A 20,243-nucleotide genomic window follows, 5' to 3' on the forward strand; every position below is an offset into this window, starting at 1 on the left:
TATAGAAAAGTATATTTGGGGGAATTTACTAAAAATGGTGACTAATAATCTGGTGCTGCTGCTGTTCATGGCAGCCAATTATCTTCTAACTTCAGCTTGTTCAATTAAAGTGTTACTAAACCCACAACAGTAATATCAGTCTGTATATGCAATAAAGCATGCTTGTTATACTCACTGTGGAACCTAAGAGGTTAATCCTCTCCAATGTCTAAAAAAGGCTGTTTGATTCTGTCTTCTCTGATCCTCCCCTTTTTAAACAGTCCCCAAACCATCTCTTGATAGAACAGAGCCTCGGAGGCACTCTGCACATACTCATTTTGGTGTGTATTGCTTTTTTTTTTCTTGGGAGGGTGCATGTGATCAGCACAGGGCCAATCAGCACTGTCCAGACAGAGGGACAGGGGTCCTACAGCCTCATAGGACAGTCAGGGAAGAATGAAAACTCCTCCTAGAAGCTTTAACCAGACACTGATAGAAGTCACAAGACTGCTATATACTGCTGATGAGAAAAAGTATTTAGCAGTTTATATTTACCAAAGCTATTGCATTTCAATGTTGTGTACTGTTGGTGACCAGTAGGGATGGGGGAACAGCCCTGCCAAATGACCATAAATGCACTGCACCACCGCATAGTGCATTGAAAGCCCTGATTGGCTGAAGCAATAAAAGCTTTGCCCAATTGTGGCACAGAGGACTCTCAGAACCATGATTGGATGCTGTCATGATGATGCTTTCCAATCATGGCTCATTGCTTTTATTCCTGCCCCACACTATAAAAGTATTCAATAGCGGCCATTTTCACTGTGTCTTTGGCGTGGAAAGAGATAGAACAGAGCTCTGTTCAGTGCTATTAGACCAGTGGTCATCAACCCTGTCCTCAGGGCCCACTAACAGGCCAGGTTTGCAAGATAACTGAAATACATCACAGGTGATATCATTTGCTGCTCAGTGATTGCAGTATTCTAGTCTGCATCTCCCCAAGGTAATAGTTAAAACCTGGCCTGTTAGTGGGTCCTGAGGACAGGGTTGATGACCACTGTATTAGACAATTAGTGTGCTATAGTGTGCTATTCTGATTCTATTGTCCGTATAGAATAACAGTTTAGTGAATCTAGGGATAGTTCAGTGAGTGTAGTGTGACCATTCATCTTTACATTAGTGTGAATGTAGGCATAGTTCAGTCAGTATAAGTGTAGTGACCGTTTAACACAGTATATTTCATTGCGTTGCTACAAGTTTAACGCCATATATTTCAGTGTGTTATGTGCCATTTAACGCAGTGCATTTCTTTGCATTACTGCATGCTTAATGCAGTATATTTCAGTGCATTATTTTCCGTTTAACACAGTATAGTTCAGTGCATTACTTCAAGTTTAATGCCGTATATTATAGTTTGTTACTTACTGCAAGTTTACCGCCGTATATTTCAGTGCGTTATATACCGTTTAACGCAGTATAGTTCAGTGCGTTACTGCAAGTTTAAAGCTGAATATTTCAGGTGAAGGGTCACTATTGGTTGGCAACCCTCCTTGACCACCTTTACAAGGGGAAAGTCTCAGAACTCATCCCGTCCCCACAGAGAGTTCAGAATATGAAATCTTTGGAGGACACCTTAAAGAGGAGTTTAATGCTTTTCTCGACTCTAGTAGGTTACAGTGTCATGGAAAACATAGTTTTGAGGCTTCTGTTGGTTAAGAGAGGATGGTGGAGAAGGCGGCCATCTAAGTGATGCGTTTCACAATTTTATTTGTCCTTGCCACTCAGGGCTGCCAGCTTCCACATCCTATCGCCAGTGTCTGCATCACATGGTGGATGATTATCTAGGGGAGAAAAACAGAGATGGAGAGCTTTCCAGTCAATTATCCACTGTCTTACTGGGTCATGAGAATAGACAACTGGCTAGAACTTGCCCAGTATGCAATTGAGCTGCTGGGCTACCCTGCATGCAGTGTGCTTACCGAATGGGCATTCAGTGCTGTTGGAGGTTTTGCTACTGATAACAGAATGCATCTGTCCACAGACTTGGTGGACCGTCTGACATTTATCAAAATGAATCAGTCTTGGCTTACCAGCAGCTATGAAGCCCCTGATGCCGATGTCGCTAATTAAGGGTTTTTGGGATGTGGAATCTCTGCAGGACTTCTAGGTTGCCTAGCTTTGTGGGTGTTGATTTCATCTGAAATAATTTTTTTGGTGTAGGTTTCATGGGGACAATAACCACCCAAAGACCAATTTTTCTGCACCTGTTTGACAGGTGCATATCATTGCATTTTTGACAGCAAGGCCAATTCTTGCTTTCATCAAGAGTACCTCTATAGGGTTACGGTGTGAAGGTTCCACGACACCCAAAGACCAATTTTTCTGCACCTGTTTGATAAGTGCATACCATTTTAGTTTTTGACAGCAAGGCCAATTCCTGATTTCATCAAGAGTACCTCTATAGCAGGGATATGCAATTAGCGGACCTCCAGCTGTTGCAAAACTTCAAGTCCCATCATGCCTCTGCCTCTGGGTGTCATGCTTGTGGCTGTCAGAGTCTTGCTATGCCTCATGGGAATTGTAGTTCTGCAACAGCTGGAGGTCCGCTAATTGCATATCCCTGCTCTATAGGGTTATGGTGTAAAGACACCAACGACACCCAAAGACCAATTTTTCTGCACCTGTTTGACAGGTGCATATAATTTTAGTTTTTGACAGCAAGGCCAATTCCTGCTTTCATCAAGAGTACCTTAATAGAGTTATGGTGAGAAGGCACCACTGACACCCAAAGACCAATTTTTCTGCACCTGTTCCTTCTATCCAAAGTCAGTGGAAGAGACACCAGAATTTATCCAAAAAAATCTCTAATCTTATTCGCAGTGCACTACATTGTGGCCTCATCATACAGACTGGCTAAGCAAGCTGTTTCTTACAAAATAAAGAACGCTTGCTGGGAAAATATAATTTTTGGGCTTTATAAATGCAATTATTGCTGCAGCAGCTTCTATACACAGTACAGATGTGTAACTTTACAGGTAGACTAAGGGGACCCCCAGGCACGATAGTGAAAGGAATTTTTCATTTTTATGCATTCACTTTAAGCATCAATAAATCACAGTTTATTTAAAAATTAACGTTTTTTTTTACAAATTTTTCTTTCATTGATACATGTCCCCCAGGCCAGTATCCGGACCCCATAACCATTGTATGCCCAATTACTTGCATATAAGCCTTCAAAATGGGCACTTTTGATTTTTCACATTCGGGTCCCATAGACTCCAATGGGGTTCGCTATTTGGTTCTGAACTTTTTGCAACGTTCGAAGTTCTGGTGGGAACCGAACAGGGGGTCGTTCGGCCCATCCCTAATAACCAGATATAGTGAATGCAGATTCCTGGGTTTAGTAACCCTTTAAGCTTTGGCAATAAAACCTGGCAGCTGATTGGTTTCTATGCACAGCTGCATCAGATTTTGCGCTCTCAAGTTTTAGTAAATCAACCCTATTGCGTTTGTTGGTGGTTTAGTTGTTAGCATTATGGCTTTGCAGTCCAGGGGTCAATTTCATGGGTGCTATCTTAATTAAGTTTGCATGTTGCGTCATTGTTTGTGCAATGTTCCTCCCATAAACCAGAAACATACTGGTAGGTTATTCATCTGTCTGAAAATGAACCCTGTAGTGTGGGTGTGTGACTATGGTTGGCTATTCGTTTGTAATGGATTGAGGTGAAATGTTTTTATATTTTTTAGTATACCACTATGGGTTTTCTGATACTGAATAAAATAATGCATTAAAAAAAACTTCTCAAAGTTTCCTCCTATTTTATTGCTTTCCAGTTCACATCATAGATAATGTAAATTACCATGATCTCCTGATTAATATTAACTATCAATGCTGCAATGCTGCAATAATCATACTGTGCCAACTGCCTTCTCAGCATGTTTTAAGTGTTTGAACAGAGTAATAAAAATGTAATAAAGAACTAAAAGAAAATGGCTAGGAGAAGACGAAAAAAGTGAGGCTCGGAGCGATTGAAATGCAATGAGGGTAGTGAAGGGCTGGCATGACAGAGTGAGAAGGGGAAGCAATGAATGGCTTAAAGAAGTTAAAGTTGGAGAAGCAGGGTAAGGGTGGATTGGCTGGGAGAAGCAAGATAGCAAGGGGGTGTTGGTAGTTTACTTAAAGGGGAGGCGGGGCTCCTGGGCAGTACTGGAAAGTCAGCAAGGTGGAAGAAGCAGGCAGTTTAACACCCACCAACCAACCCCCTGTGTGTTTGTGTGTTTGTCTGTTTTCTTTCTTTACAGGTGTGGTATGAACAGGTGAAGTCATGGTAGCTGATCGGATGGCGGTAGTTTGGTCTTTGACGGTATAAGCAAATACTTACTAGATGTAAGTGTGGGGGACTCATCGGTGGTATGTGCCCCTCCGGTGGATTTCAGTTAACATGGTTTTAGCTGGAGTAGGGTAGTGGTTGCACTGCGGGTAGTGGGGTTGTCTCTGAGCTGGTGTTCACAGCTGGAGGCCTTATCATGGTGAAGGACCCGCAGTGTAGCAGAGGAAAGTGTTTTAGAATTTCGGGGTTGCCGTCATAGACCAAAAAGGCCTGAGGACTGTTTAGTTTGGTTTCAGATTTTGATGTAAAGAATGTTATTTGAATAAGTGTTTGTTAATAAAAAGGCTGCTATGGCAATTTGTACTCCATTTCATGTCTGCTCTCGATAATTTAGATAATGAGGAGTGGGGTGAGTACTTATGGTCAGGCAGAAAAAAGTAGGGGGGACATCTGAGCTACACTGGTCATCAAATAAATGTAGTAAATTTGGGGGAAAAAATCTAAATTGTGTAGATGTAAGCTTCATGAGGGCAGGGGTTGATGCGAATGTACATGATCTAAATTGCTCCATAAATTGTCAGTGCTATATATTCATACACATAATAATAACAATATAAAGTATATACAGTATAAATACATGGTCTGTAGGCACAAGATTGGTTATTAATATGTATGTTTGGGGTGGTGGAAAAGATTAACCACTTGCTTACAGGGCACTTAAACACCTTCCTGCCCAGACCAATTTTCAGCTTTCGGTGCTCTCACACTTTGAATGACAATTACTCAGTCATGCAACACTGTACCCAAATGAATTTTTTGTCCTTTTTTTCCCACAAATAGAGCTTTCTTTTGGTGGTATTTTATCACCTCTGGGGTTTTTATTTTTTGCGCTATAAATGAAAAAAGACCGAAAATTTGGAAAAAAAACGCATATTTCTTTGTTTCTGTGACAGAATTATGCAAATTATTAATTTTTCTTCATAAATTTTGGTCACAATTTATACTGCTACATGTCTTTGGTAAAAATAACCCAAATTAGGGGATATTATTTGGTCTTTGTGAAAGTTAGAGAGTCTACAAGCTGTGGTGCGAATCGCACAAAATTGATCACATCTGATGTACTGGTGGCCTATCTCGCTTCTTGTGACCCGAACAAGTCAGGAAAGTGCAAATACCCCCCAAATGACCCCTTTTTGGAAAGTAGACATTCCAAGGTATTTAGTAAGAGGTATAGTGAGCTTTTTGATGTTGTCATTTTTTTCCCACAATTCTTTGCAAAATTAAGATTTTTCATTTTTTTTTTTTTTCTCCACAAAATTGTCATTGTAATAGGTTATTTCTCTCACGTGGCATGTGTATACCACAAATGACACCCCCCAAAAAATTCTGCTACTCCTCCTGAGTATTACAATACCACATGTGTGTGACTTTTTCACAGCCTGGCCACATAGAGAGGCCCAACATGCAGGTAGCGCCATCATGTGTTCTAGGAACATAAATTACACATCTAACTTGTTGACTATTTATTACACTTTTGAAGCACCAGGACAATGACACGTGACACTGATGACAGATGGCACTGATACGTGGCAATGATGGCACTTATACGTGGCACTGATGACAGGTGGCACTGACAGATGGCACTAATATGTGGCACTGATGACAGATGGCACTAATATGTGGCACTGATGACGGGTGGCACTTATACGTGGCACTGATGACACGTGGCACTAATACGTGGCACTGAAACGTGGTACTGATGACAGATGGCACTAATACGTGGCACTAATATGTGCCACCGATGACAGATGGCACTAATACATGGCACCGATGACGCGTGACACTGATGACAGATGGCACTGATAAGTGGCATTGATGACACGTGACACTGACAACAGATGGCACGTGACACTGACAGGTGGCACTGATGACAAATGGCACTGATACGTGGCACTGATGACAAATGGCACTGATACGTGGCACTGATGACGGATGGCACTATGTGGCACTGACGACACGTGGCACTGACGACACGTGGCACTGGGGGCAGGTGGCACTGGGGGCAGGTGGCACTGGGGGCAGGGAGCACTGGGGGCAGGTAGCACTGGGGGCAGGTAGCACTGGGGTGGATGGCACTGGGGGCAGGTAGCACTGGGGTGGATGGCACTGGGGGCAGGTAGCACTGGGGTGGATGGCACTGGGGCAGGTAGCACTGGGGTGGATGGCACTGGGGCGGATGGCACTGGGGCGGATGGCACTGGGGCGGATGGCACTGGGGCAGATGGCATTGGGGCAGATGGCACTGAGGCAGATGGCATTGGGGCAGATGGCATTGGGGCAGATGGCATTGGGGCGGATGGCACTGCTGGGGGCGGATGGCACTTTATTTTATTTTTTTTTACTTTTTTTTTTTCCCCCCACAGGCAGAACGGCTGCCGCTGCAGCCGTTCATCTCTCCCCTCTCCCCTCCTCGCACAGACAGTGCGAGGAAGGAGAGCGGCGCCGAGAGATGATCTCATATGTTTACATATGAGATCATCTCCCATTGGACACGCCGATCACGCTGTAAACGGCCGCTGTGATTGGCCGTTTACAGCGATCTGTGTTTGCCTGTCCCCGGGGGACACGACGAACACAGAGCTTCCGCGATGCGCGCCCGCGGGGGCGCGCATTGCGGAAGTAAACATCGGGCCGTCCAGGGACGACCGCCCGGACGAATGCGCCTGCTCTACGGCCGTAATTCGGCCATAGGGCGGGCGCGAGGAGGTTAAAAACTACTATACAGTAACTACTCTGTAAACATGAGATAAAGAGATGTCCGATTGGGCGCACATCTAAAACACCTTTATTGTAATCCAGCAATCAAATCACATATCCAGCAGATAAAGTGGAGAGGGGGTTGTAGAAAACAGCTAACACGTTTTACATTTCCTCAGTGCTTACTCATAGCCGACTGGTCCAGACAGCTATAAGTAAGCACTGAGTAAGAGTAAAACGCGATAGCTGTGTTACAGAACCCTCTTCCACCTTATTTTCTGGATATGTAATTATATTGCTGGATTATAATAAACGTGTTTTAGATGTGCAGCCAATCGGGCATCTCTTTGTCCTTGTACACACGATCGGAGATTCTGACGGAATGTGTCCGATCGGAGCGTTTTGTCGGATATTCCGACTGTGTGTGGTCTGCATCGGACTGTTTCCATCGGACCAAATTTTCCAACTTGCCGGAAATATTTTCCGACAAAATGCTCCGATCGGACATACTCCGATCATGTGTAGAGAATTCCAATCGGACAAAGTGCCACGCATGCTCAGATCAAATTCCTACATCAAAGCTATTGGCTACTAGCCTGAACGTAGTCCCATCTTAACAAAATTATGTCATCACGTTCTGAAAGATTGGATTTTCCGACAACTTTGTCCGACCGTGTGTATGCAACAGTTTCGGACAAGATCCGTCGGACAAAATCCGACGGACAAAATCCGATGGATTTGGTTGTCGGAATCTCCGACCGTGTGTACAAGGGCTTAATCTTATTGTTTTGTTTATGTACCCTGTAAATGTATTTTCATGTCTCCCTAAAGAGTTATTGTCATTGCTGTAGCAAATGAGCAACTGATTCCCAGCAACATGGCAGGCGCAAGGTTCTGCAACATCCAGTGTCGTGCATTGATAAGCTATCACTGGCATTCGGCAATAGTGATGGCCGAACGGTTCGCCCGGCGGTCGTTTCGCGGCGAATTTCCGACTTTCGCCGTCCGCGGGTTCGAACGCCTTTTTCCGTCGTTCGCCCCGGCGGACTTACGTGTTTAATGTATACAAGAACTTTAACCTTTCGTGACACGTTTATCATGTGTTACAGGACAACCAATTGAGACATGACAGCTCATGGACACTTGGACATTCCCCCTAACCTATAAATACACCCGATCCGGTGGCCATTTTACATTCTTTCTTCTGTCACTGTAGGGAAAGGATCCTGTGTGGAGTAGGGACAGAGAAAACGCTAGCTATTTGGTACACAAAAGTTCTTTTCAGGACTGGTATAGGTGTTAGGTCAGCAGCCTGAGTTTCTTTTGTCAGTTTAGATAAAGGGACAGAGCGCTGTATGCTGCTATTTTAGGGACAGCTCAGCCAGATTAGTCTTTCTTCATCATCATCATCATCATCATCATTAGCTGTTACTATCAGGTCCACAAAAGAGCTGTTCCAGCTAATCGTTCCAGCCTACTCTTTTTTGCCAATTTGTATAGGGACAGGCAGGAAGCAGTGTGTCAGGCAGTGAGGATAATTTTAAAGACTTGCTGTTACTATTAGTTCCACAAAGGTTCTTTTCAGGACTGGTATCAGTGGTACGGTAATAGGCTTGTACACGTATAATATTCTTTCTTCCAAATATAGAAAGAATATTATACTTGACTGCTGCCCTTCTGCTGCAGTCTGCTAATCATTCACAACTCACTTGTTCCACAAAGCTCTTTATCAGGACTGGTAACTTGGTCTGTCTAGGGTGCTACGGTACATAGGCTTGGGTGCGGTACAGTCTGCTGTTCTGTAAGGACCGCTATCGGTCCACAATACATAGGGTTGCCGTGCACTACTGCTGACCGCTGCCCTATACTGCAGCAGTCCTTCATTGGTATAGGGACTGACGTACAGTCTGCTAATCACTAACACACAACCTGCTTGGTCCACAAAAGTTCTTATAAGGACTGGTAACTTGGTATAGGGTGCTACGGTACATAGGCCTGAGTGCGTTACAGTCTGCTGTTCTGTAAGGACCGCTATCGGTCCACAATACATAGGGTTGCCGTGCACTACTGCTGACCGCTGCCCTATACTGCAGCAGTCCTTCAGCGGTATAGGGACTGACGCACAGTCTGCTAAACACTAACACACAACCTGCTTGGTCCACAAAAGTTTTTATAAGGACTGGTAACTTGGTATAGGGTGCTACGGTACATAGGCCTGAGTGCAGTACAGTCTGCTGTTCTGTAAGGACCGCTATCGGTCCACAATACATAGGGTTGCCGTGCACTACTGCTGACCGCTGCCCTATACTGCAGCAGTCCTTCATTGGTATAGGGACTGACGTACAGTCTGCTAATCACTAACACACAACCTGCTTGGTCCACAAAAGTTCTTATAAGGACTGGTAACTTGGTATAGGGTGCTACGGTACATAGGCCTGAGTGCGTTACAGTCTGCTGTTCTGTAAGGACCGCTATCGGTCCACAATACATAGGGTTGACGTGCACCACTGCTGACCGCTGCCCTATACTGCAGCAGTCCTTCAGCGGTATAGGGACTGACGTACAGTCTGCTAAACACTAATACACAACCTGCTTGGTCCACAAAAGTTCTTATAAGGACTGGTAACTTGGTATAGGGTGCTACGGTACATAGGCTTGAGTGCGGTACAGTCTGCTGTTCTGTAAGGACCGCTATCGGTCCACAATACATAGGGTTGACGTGCACCACTGCTGACCGCTGCCCTATACTGCAGCAGTCCTTCAGCGGTATAGGGACTGACGCACAGTCTGCTAAACACTAACACACAACCTGCTTGGTCCACAAAAGTTTTTATAAGGACTGGTAACTTGGTATAGGGTGCTACGGTACATAGGCCTGAGTGCGTTACAGTCTGCTGTTCTGTAAGGACCGCTATCGGTCCACAATACATAGGGTTGCCGTGCACTACTGCTGACCGCTGCCCTATACTGCAGCAGTCCTTCATTGGTATAGGGACTGACGTACAGTCTGCTAATCACTAACACACAACCTGCTTGGTCCACAAAAGTTCTTATAAGGACTGGTAACTTGGTATAGGGTGCTACGGTACATAGGCCTGAGTGCGTTACAGTCTGCTGTTCTGTAAGGACCGCTATCGGTCCACAATACATAGGGTTGACGTGCACCACTGCTGACCGCTGCCCTATACTGCAGCAGTCCTTCAGCGGTATAGGGACTGACGTACAGTCTGCTAAACACTAATACACAACCTGCTTGGTCCACAAAAGTTCTTATAAGGACTGGTAACTTGGTATAGGGTGCTACGGTACATAGGCTTGAGTGCGGTACAGTCTGCTGTTCTGTAAGGACCGCTATCGGTCCACAATACATAGGGTTGCCGTGCACTACTGCTGACCGCTGCCCTATACTGCAGCAGTCCTTCATTGGTATAGGGACTGACGTACAGTCTGCTAATCACTAACACACAACCTGCTTGTTCCACAAAAGTTCTTATAAGGACTGGTAACTTGGTATAGGGTGCTACGGTACATAGGCTTGAGTGCGGTACAGTCTGCTGTTCTGTAAGGACCGCTATCGGTCCACAATAGATAGGGTTGACGTGCACCACTGCTGACCGCTGCCCTATACTGCAGCAGTCCTTCAGCGGTATAGGGACTGACGTACAGTCTGCTAAACACTAATACACAACCTGCTTGGTCCACAAAAGTTCTTATAAGGACTGGTAACTTGGTATAGGGTGCTACGGTACATAGGCTTGAGTGCGGTACAGTCTGCTGTTCTGTAAGGACCGCTATCGGTCCACAATAGATAGGGTTGACGTGCACCACTGCTGACCGCTGCCCTATACTGCAGCAGTCCTTCAGCGGTATAGGGACTGACGTACAGTCTGCTAAACACTAATACACAACCTGCTTGGTCCACAAAAGTTCTTATAAGGACTGGTAACTTGGTATAGGGTGCTACGGTACATAGGCTTGAGTGCGGTACAGTCTGCTGTTCTGTAAGGACCGCTATCGGTCCACAATACATAGGGTTGCCGTGCACTACTGCTGACCGCTGCCCTATACTGCAGCAGTCCTTCATTGGTATAGGGACTGACGTACAGTCTGCTAATCACTAACACACAACCTGCTTGTTCCACAAAAGTTCTTATAAGGACTGGTAACTTGGTATAGGGTGCTACGGTACATAGGCTTGAGTGCGGTACAGTCTGCTGTTCTGTAAGGACCGCTATCGGTCCACAATAGATAGGGTTGACGTGCACCACTGCTGACCGCTGCCCTATACTGCAGCAGTCCTTCAGCGGTATAGGGACTGACGTACAGTCTGCTAAACACTAATACACAACCTGCTTGGTCCACAAAAGTTCTTATAAGGACTGGTAACTTGGTATAGGGTGCTACGGTACATAGGCTTGAGTGCGGTACAGTCTGCTGTTCTGTAAGGACCGCTATCGGTCCACAATAGATAGGGTTGACGTGCACCACTGCTGACCGCTGCCCTATACTGCAGCAGTCCTTCAGCGGTATAGGGACTGACGTACAGTCTGCTAAACACTAATACACAACCTGCTTGGTCCACAAAAGTTCTTATAAGGACTGGTAACTTGGTATAGGGTGCTACGGTACATAGGCTTGAGTGCGGTACAGTCTGCTGTTCTGTAAGGACCGCTATAGGTCCACAATAGATAGGGTTGACGTGCACCACTGCTGACCGCTCACCTATACTGCAGCAGTCCTTCAGCGGTATAGGGACTAAGAGTTTTGTCACAGGGTCATTTAAAAAATGACATGCAGAGGAAGAGGCAGGCCCTTCCGCAGGGGTGGTAGGGGTAGGGCAGGAGCAACAGGCTTGAGCCAAAGTGGGAAGTTGCAGAAGGTGCGTTCAATTACTTTAAAGGATGCACCAGACTTGGTTGAGTGGCTCGCTCAGCCTTACTCTTCTGCACCCTCCTCATCCTCTCGATCTGCACCCTCTTCTTCACTCTCTGCTATGTGCACCCCCAAAGACACTACCACCAACAACACGACCACCACCACCACCACCACATACCTTCCGCTTGAGTCACTGGAATTATTTTCCGATCCATATCAAGAGGACATTTCTGATGCGCAGCCACTCTTGGTATTGGATCAGGAAGAGGAGGTAGCAACAAGCGCTACTCAGCAGTCTGACGCCAGTACCCAGATCAGCCCAAGGAGGAGGTTGGTCCCCGGTGTTGCTGCCTACTCTACTTATAGCGGTGGGGAAGGTGACGTTGATGATGACGTGTCTAGTGATGTCACGTGGGTGCCCACAAGAGAGGAAGAGGAGGGGAGTTCAGAGGGAGATATGGACCAGCAGATAGGGAGGAGAAGCAGCAATGACTTACATTGCACAGCAGGGACAAAGCAGACTGCAAATGTATCAGGAGCGAGTCATCGACCATGTACGGTCACATCTGGCGCTCCCAGGACACCGGCACATGGCTCCGCAGTGTGGGCTTTTTTTAACGTGTCCGCTGCTGACAATAGCGTTGCCATCTGCAATCTTTGCAGTCAACGCGTTAGTCGCGGTAAGCCCAATACTCACCTAGGGACGACCGCCTTAAGAAGGCACATGAGCAGCCATCACCGAGCCCAGTGGGAGCAACGGAACACACAAAGCCACACTGCAGGCTCTCACCGTCCAGCCTCGTCTTCTACTTCTCCTTCTCCTCTCTCCTCACAATTGTCCTCCACTCCACCTTCCATCACGCCAAGCTCACATTTTTCTGCAAAAAGGCAGGCTTCCGTGGGCCTAATGTTTGAGCGTAAAAAAATGATGACGCCGGATAACCCTCTTGCCCAACGGTTGGCGGCTGGCTTGTCAGAACTCATAGCCCGCCAACTACTGCCATATAAACTGGTGGACTCGGAGGCCTTTCGCAAATTTGTGGCCATTGGAACACCACAATGGAAGGTCCCAGGAAGGAAGTATTTCTCAGAGAAGGGCATCCCAGAGCTATATGGCCATGTTCAGCGGCAAGTGAATGTATCTCTGGCACACAGTGTCGGTGCCAAGATACATCTGACCACAGACACGTGGTCTAGCAAACACGGGCAGGGAAGGTATATCAGTTTTACTGCCCACTGGGTGAACCTTCTGACGGCCGTCAAGCATGTAACCCGTGGCACCCGTGTAGATTTGGTTTTACCGCCACGGATTGCATGCAGGCCTGACTCTTCTTCTCCTCCTCCTACTCCATCCTCCTCCCTCTCCTCCTCAGCTGCCTCCTCCTTTTCCGCTGCTAGCGTCTCTTCCACTGCACCGCCCAAGCTCCCCAGAACCTATTCCACATGCCAGGTGAGACGTTGCCATGCCGTGCTGCGTCTGTTGTGCCTGGAAGCAAAGAGCCACACTGGCCCGGCACTCCTTTCAGCTTTGCGTTCACAGGCAGATGAGTGGCTAACACCGCTCAATTTGACAGTTGGTAAAGTGGTGTGTGACAACGGTGCCAATCTGCTTAGCGCATTGAAACAGGGCAAAATCACGCACGTGCCGTGCATGGCACACGTCTTAAACTTGGTCGTGCAGCGATTCCTTGTCAAATACCCTGGGGTCCAGGACATCTTGCGGCAGGCAAGGAAAATCTCGGCCCATTTCAGAAGATCTTACACGGCCATGGCTCGCCTTGCTGACATTCAGCGGCGACACCATCTGCCGGTCAGACGTCTTATTTGCGATTGCCCGACGCGATGGAACTCAACCTTCTATATGCTTGATAGGCTGCTCCAGCAGAAACGTGCAGTTAACGTCTACCTGTATGAACTCTGCGAAAGAAACGGTTCTGGGGAGCTGGGTTTTTTTTCACCGCGCCAGTGGCTGCTCATGCGCGACACATGCAGACTTCTGCGGCCATTTGAGGAGATCACCAAACTGGTCAGTCGCAGCCATGGCGCCATCAGTGACATGGTACCTTATGCCTTCTTTCTGGAGCGTGCATTGCGTCGTGTCATTGATCAGGCTGTGGAGGAGCAGGAGCGGGAAGATGAGGAAGTCGCAATGCTGGATGAATTCCCAGGGGGGGCTACTCTATCTGAGACAAGTCAACAACAGGAGTCTGATGAGGAGTCAGAGGAGGATGGTGCCGGGGCGGATGAGCAGGAGCAAGAAGAGCATGCTTTAAACCTTTCTGGGATCCCTGTTGTGCGAGGATGGGGAGAGGAGAATGAAGAGGACGACATTATCCTGGATGATGAGCAGGAGCCAGGCCACCACACCGCTTCCACTTTAGTGCAAATGGGGGCCTTCATGCTCCAGTGTTTTAATAGGGACCCCCGTATAAAAAGCATGAGGGTCAAGGACCAGTACTGGGTGGCAACGTACTTAGACCCCCGGTACAAACACAAAATGGCGGAAATGTTACCGCCGTCGCAGAGGGCTGTCAGAATGCAGCACTTCCAGGCCTTGCTTCGAGAAATGCTGCATTCTGCTTTTGCGTGCGCTGGCAGAGGAGCAATTCCCACTCCCAGAGAAGGATTTGCGGGTACCAATCCAACAGCGCCTGCAAGAAGAGGCCGGTTTGAAGATGTGTTGGTGACTTCGGATATGAGGTCATTCTTTCAGCCGACCCATCGACAGGTGTCATCCGGATCCAGCATCAGGGAACGCCTAGACCGTCAGGTGTCCGACTACATTGGGTTAACGGCCGATGTGGACGCTCTGAGGAGTGATGAACCCCTAGACTACTGGGTGGGCAGGCTTGACCTCTGGCCAGAGCTTGCCCAATTTGCAATCGAACTGTTGGCTTGCCCCTCATCCAGTGTCCTGTCCGAAAGGACGTTCAGCGCAGCAGGGGGGATTGTGACCGATAAGCGTACTCGCCTAGCTCACCACAGTGTTAACTACCTCACATTTCTAAAAATGAATGAGGCATGGATCTCGGAGGAATTCAACACATGTGATCAGTAGACCATGTATATGTCTATAAACAATTTTTGGAATCAAGCACACAGACCTTCTTAATTCATTTGGCTCACTTCCCTGACCCAAAAAAGCACACCGTACTATATGCCCCTACCCTCCTCTTTGAAGAGGTTGAGCGGTGTCATATTTCTACTGGGGCTGCTTATTATGAGGGGTTCCCACCATCCCTGTGCTGTGCTGACTTCCTCCTGGGTGTTCTTATTATGAGGGGCTCCCACCATCCCTGTGCTGTGCTGACTTCCTCCTGGGGGTTCTTATTATGAGGGGATCACACCATCCCTGTGCTGTGCTGACTTCCTCCTGGGGCTGCTTACGGTGCTGCTGTCAGCGCTGTATGTCACGGAGCTGCTGTCAGCGCTGTATGTCACGGAGCTGCTGTCAGCGCTGTATGTCACGGAGCTGCTGTCAGCGCTGTATGTCACGGAGCTGCTGTCAGCGCTGTATGTCACGGAGCTGCTGTCAGCGCTGTATGTCACGGAGCTGCTGTCAGCGCTGTATGTCACGGAGCTGCTGTCAGCGCTGTATGTCACGGAGCTGCTGTCAGCGCTGTATGTCACGGAGCTGCTGTCAGCGCTGTATGTCACGGAGCTGCTGTCAGCGCTGTATGTCACGGAGCTGCTGTCAGCGCTGTATGTCACGGAGCTGCTGTCAGCGCTGTATGTCACGGTGCTGCTGTCAGCGCTGTATGTCACGGAGCTGCTGTCAGCGCTGTATGTCACGGAGCTGCTGTCAGTGCTGTATGTCATGGAGCTGCTGTCAGCGCTGTATGTCACGGAGCTGCTGTCAGCGCTGTATGTCACGGAGCTGCTGTCAGCGCTGTATGTCACGGTGCTGCTGTCAGCGCTGTATGTCACGGAGCTGCTGTCAGCGCTGTATGTCACGGAGCTGCTGTCAGCGCTGTATGTCACGGAGCTGCTGTCAGCGCTGTATGTCACGGAGCTGCTGTCAGCGCTGTATGTCACGGAGCTGCTGTCAGCGCTGTATGTCACGGTGCTGCTGTCAGCGCTGTATGTCACGGAGCTGCTGTCAGCGCTGTATGTCACGGAGCTGCTGTCAGTGCTGTATGTCACGGAGCTGCTGTCAGCGCTGTATGTCACGGAGCTGCTGTCAGCGCTGTATGTCACGGAGCTGCTGTCAGCGCTGTATGTCACGGTGCTGCTGTCAGCGCTGTATGTCACGGAGCTGCTGTCAGCGCTGTATGTCACGGAGCTGCTGTCAGCGCTGTATGTCACGGAGCTGCTGTCAGCGCTGTATGTCACGGAGCTGCTGTCAGCGCTGTATGTCACGGAGCTGCTGTCAGCGCTGTATGTCACGGTGCTGATGTCAGTGCTCTGTATTACGGTGCTGCTGTCAGTGCTCTGTATCTCCTGCACCCTCTTGTTTGCCTACCCTGGTCCCTGACCTTCCCTCTCCTCCATTGCCTTCATTAGCTCCATAGTCCTGAATTGTCAGAACAATTTCCCAAATAAAAAAAAAATGCTTGTAGTTATCGATCCCAAATTCACCTCATACATGTATTATGCTATTGTCCAGGTGGTGGGACTACGTGCTACCCCCTAATAATTACCCCGTGGCCGCAAATTCGACCTAAAGGTTTGCGAAATTCGCCTCCCATTGAAGTCAATGGAGCCCGCGGCGAACGGTCGTTTTCGCGAACGTTTGTGTCCGTTCGCGTTTCGCGTTCGCGAAACGTCCCGTCGGAAGTTCGTCCATCACTATTCGGCAATACAATATATTTATTTCCTTCAATTATTCTCAACATATTGCCTTAGTATGTGTGATGGGTAGTGGCCTGTTGTATGATATGCCAGTGGTAACAGCCACTGCTACATACATCAGGGCCATTGCCCAGTAAAGACGAAGCTGTATTAATGACAAAAAAGCAATATTGTTTTTTTTTGTCTCCTTTTTTTTAATGTAATGTATTTTAACTATGGCAATGAAGAAGACTATCTGCATGAAGGTTGCATGTTCTCCTTGTGCCTGTGTGCTTTTCCTTTTGGGTACTCTGCTTTCTTCCCACACTCTAGACATGCTGGTAGGTTAATCGGCCATAGTATGTGTGTGTGCATGTAAACTATATTGCCAAAAGTATTGGGACACCCCTCCAAATCATTGGATTTAAGTATTCCAATCACCCTCATGGCCACAGGTGTATAAAATCAAGCACCTAGGCATGCAGACTGCTTCTACAAACATTTGTGAAAGAATGGGATGCTCTCCGGAGCTCAGTGATTTCAAGAGTGGTACTGTGATAGGTTGCCACCTGTGCAATAAGTCCATTCATGCAATTTCCTTGCTACTAAATATTCCACAGTCAACTGTTAGTGGTATTATAACAAAGTGGAAGCAACTGGGAACAACAGCAACTCAGCCACGAAGTGGTAGGCCAGATAAAATAAGAGAGCAAGGTCAGCACAAGCTGAAGCTCACAGTGCGCAGAGGTGGCCAACTGTCTGCAGAATCAGTAGCTACAGACCTCCAAACTTCGTGTGGCCTTCAGATTAGCACAACAGCAGTGCATAGAGAGCTTCATGAAATGGGTTTCCATGGTCAAGTAGCTGCATCAAAATTTATATCACCAAGTGCAATGCAAAGCGTCGGATGCAGTGGTGTAAAGCACACCACCACTGGACTCTAGAGCAGTGGAGACATGTTCTCTGGAGTGACAAATCACACTTCTCTGTCTGGCAAACCAATGGATGTGTCTGAATGGATGGGTTTGGTGGTTGGCAGGAGAACGGTACTTGCCTGACTGCATTGTGACAAGTGTAAAGTTTGTGGAGGGGGGATTATGGTGTGGGGTTGTTTTTCAGGGGTTGGGCTTGGTTAGTTCCCTTAGTTCCAGTGAAGGGAAATCTGAAGGCGTCATTATACCAAGACATTTTGAACAATTTCATGATCCCAAATTTGTGGGAACAGTTTGGAGGTGGCCCTTTCCTGTTCCAACATGACTGCTCACCAGTGCACAAAGCAAAATCCATAAAGACATGGATGAGTGAGTTTGGAGTTGAGGAGCTTGACTGGAATGCACAGAGTACTGACCTCAACCCGACAGAACACCTTTAGGATGAATTGGAACAGAGACTGCAAGCCAGGCCTTCTCGATCACATTAGTGCCTGACAAATGGCTTCCAGGAAGAATGGTCAAACATGTCCATAGACACACTCCTAAACCTTGTGGACAGCCTTCCCAAAAGAGTTGAATCTGTTATCGGTGCTAAGGGTGGGTCAACTCAATATTGAACCCTACGGACAAAGTTTGGGATGCCATTAACCTTCATGTGCACATGTAAAGGCAGGCATCTCAATACTTAAAAAGGTTGTAAACTCTGACAAAAAAAAAACCTCTGTAAGACAAAGGCATAATGAGCTAGTATGTATTGCATACTAGCTCATTATAAAATACTTACCTTTAGAATGAAGCTGTTGCACCGACGCCTGCACACCGCTGAAAGGGCTGACATACCCCCCCCCCCCCCCGGAGTTTTGCGGGCTCGGGCTCTGTAATTGGTCAGAGCCGCAATGATGCAGGAGCCGCCGTTCACTGCTCAGAAGGAATGGCACCCGTGGCCGTTCCTTCAGAGCGAATGCGCCAGTGATGTCACTGGCTGCATGTAATGTAAATACCTTATTATAGGCTTACCTATATGTAAATGTCAACAGGGGAAGATTTACTTCCACTTTAAGCTCCTTGAGTGCAGGGACTGAGATGAATGCACAGCTCCCTCAGTTGTTGATGCTATATAAATACCTGTAATAATAAGAAGAATAAAATGCCCTCAATATTTCGCATCATTGGAAATAACAAATGAATATATTTTACCAAAATATATTGAATACATACAATACTGTAACAACCATGCAGCTATAACCAGGTAAACTGTAGACTTACTAGTGGTTTGGTAATATGTAGCAACTAGTGTAATATTATATGCAGGAGATGTCCCTGATCTTTGTTCAGATTGTGCAATGCGGTCAAATATTCTGCCACACACCAAACATCAGATGCCTCAGATGCAGTAACCTCGCATTACCTTGGCATACAGTACCCAATGGTATTTTGTATACATGGGATTAATGTCACATGGGCAATGGGTTCATTTCCCTTAGACATCCCACAACAAGCAGAAGCAGAGAAAATGTGTGACATTACATGTCCATCAACACAATGGGCTCTCTTCTGCCTGTAAATGATGTGCTGTCTCAATGAGGGTTTATAGGTAAACAGAGGACATTAAGACTACTCTTTTTTAACCCTAATTCCATTTATGCAGAAAATAGTTTGAACATAAAGTTAGAACAGCTACAGCCCAGTTACCCAATGAATTAAAATCTTTGTGGCGACTATAAAATAGGCACAGTATGTGTAAGCTGGTATTTATATTTATTTTTGATGCATTTGTAGCAAAATTAGAGCTGTAATTTCCAATAGTTGCATTTTCTAGAGAACAAAGAAATTAACATCATGATTTGTCTATCTATGGTAGGGAGAAAATCGTGGCATGGTCATTTAAATGAGGACTAATTGGTCTCTTACTGCCCATTACTCTTAAAGAGGAAGTAAACCCTGATGGGTTTACTTCCCCTTTGTCTACCTGCAAAGGTAAAGCATAATGGGCTACTATGCATCACATAGTAGCCCATTATGTGTCACTTACCTGACACAGGAGCCAGCGATGTCACCGGTGTCCCCTGTAGCACGGAGTGTCCATCTTCTTCTGGGTATGGCTGCTCCAGCCACTCACAGCGCCAGAGCAGCGATGACGTCACTCCCGCGCACTAATGGCATATTGCCGTTAGCAGCGGCATGCTCAGTGCGCGGTGCCTGGCTTTTTGTAAATACAGTGCCTTGCGAAAGTTTTCGGCCCCCTTGAACTTTTCAACCTTTCGCCACATTTCAGGCTTCAAACATAAAGATATAAAATTTTAATTTTTTGTGAAGAATCACCAACAAGTGGACACAATTGTGAAGTGGAACGAAATCTATTCGATATTTTAAACTTTTTTAGCAAATAAAAAAATGAAAAGTGGTGCGTGCAAAATTATTCGGCCCCTTTGCTTTCAGTGCAGCAAACTCACTCCAGAAGTTCAGCGAGGATCTCTGAATGATCCAATGTTGTCCTAAATGACTGATGGTGATAAATAGAATCCACCTGTGTGTAATCAAGTCTCTGTATAAATGCACCTGCTCTGTGATAGTCTCAGGGTTCTGTTCTGTTGAAAAC

This window comes from Lithobates pipiens, unplaced genomic scaffold, assembly GCF_037356315.1.
Source record: "Lithobates pipiens isolate NorthernLeopardFrog02 unplaced genomic scaffold, aLitPip1_a1.2 Scaffold_8, whole genome shotgun sequence".
Taxonomy (NCBI): domain Eukaryota; kingdom Metazoa; phylum Chordata; class Amphibia; order Anura; family Ranidae; genus Lithobates; species Lithobates pipiens.